General features: G+C 26.7%; 1 protein-coding gene across 1 annotated transcript in view; it reads left to right on the top strand.

The window, feature by feature from the left end:
• LOC117178687 overlaps positions 1 to 1478 on the top strand; it is a 33299-nt gene that overhangs the window by 29720 nt on the left and 2101 nt on the right. The window lies entirely within an intron of this gene.

Raw genomic sequence — 1478 nt, forward strand, 5'->3', positions numbered from 1 at the left:
TTTCAATTTGTTCAGAATCTTTCTTATTTATAAAACAATTTTCCAATTTTTGATTGTTTCTAAAATATACATTAATGTTGAATTTTTTCAAAGCACTTTTTAATCTCTCTGATAAACCTTGTACATATGGTAACGAAACATGTAAATCAGTCTTCTCTAAAATTGAAATCGCTTAGTTTTATGCATCTATCTACTATTCCTTTTCTTAATCAAACTTTTTGGTTAAATTGATGGAGTGAATTATAATTTAAATATTGCCCTAACCATAAAAGGTTTTTTGTACCAATTGGTAATCAAACTTCCATTTTCAGTTTTTTTAATTGATAGATCCAAATAATTTAAGGAGTTATTATTTTCTAATCCTAAATTAAAATGTAAGGATCCTTCTATACTATTGAATGTGTTAATTAATTCTTGAATTTTATCAGTGATAACTATAGTGAATATGTCATCCACGTACCTTTTATAGAAAAGAGGTTTAAAAGTTGATTTCGATAATGCTCTATTTCCTAAATCCTCTAAAACGAGATTGGAAGCAACTGGAGATAGGGGAGAATCCATAGGCCAATCTGATATTTGCTTATAAAACTTTTGGTTGAAAGAGAAAACAGTATTATTAACAACTGTTCTAGCAGCTATTAAAATTTCAGAATTAGATATTTTTGTTAAATTTTTATAAACTTGTAATTTTTCTTCTATGCAATCAGAAAGTAAATCTAACGGAATGTTATCGAACATAGAAACCATGTCTAAATATAATATTAAGTGGGTAGTGGGTACATGAATATTCTTAATTTTTTCTTTAAAATTGCAACTGTCTTTAACAAAAGAGTGAGTCGTACCAGAAATAGGTTTTAAAATTTTTGATATAAATTTGGCTAAATTGTAGGTGGGTGATCCTATGGAAGACACTAATAATCTTCATTTTATGTCAGGCTTGTGACCTTTAGGAAGAGCATAAGCCTTAGCTACAACACTCCCATGATTTTTTCAACGTTAAGCTAAATTCTCATTTATATACCTTTTATTTTTCCATCTTGATATAATATCATTGCATTTATTTTCAATGGTTGGAACTAAGCTGATGTTAGTATTTATGTATAGTATGTTATTTTGCAATGAATTTTCAAATGTTTTGTTATAATAATTCTATTACCTGCAACTGAAATATTGCCTTTATCTGCTCCAACAAATATTATATCTTTGTGGTCATTTTGAAATTTTTTAACTGTTTCAGAGATTTTATTAAAATTATAAAATTTACTGTTTTTTGTGTGATTTAAAATTAAGTCTGTGACAGTCTTTCTAACATTTGCTTTTTTATTTTCTTCGCTTACATTTTTTATACATTCTTCGATATTTGCAATGATATTATTAAATGGAATTTTGTCTGAATTGTAAGGAATACTCAATTTATTACCTAAAGACACGGTCTCCGCTATTTTAACTGGAATTGTTTCAGTAGATAAATTTTTAAA

This window comes from Belonocnema kinseyi, chromosome 8, assembly GCF_010883055.1.
Source record: "Belonocnema kinseyi isolate 2016_QV_RU_SX_M_011 chromosome 8, B_treatae_v1, whole genome shotgun sequence".
Taxonomy (NCBI): domain Eukaryota; kingdom Metazoa; phylum Arthropoda; class Insecta; order Hymenoptera; family Cynipidae; genus Belonocnema; species Belonocnema kinseyi.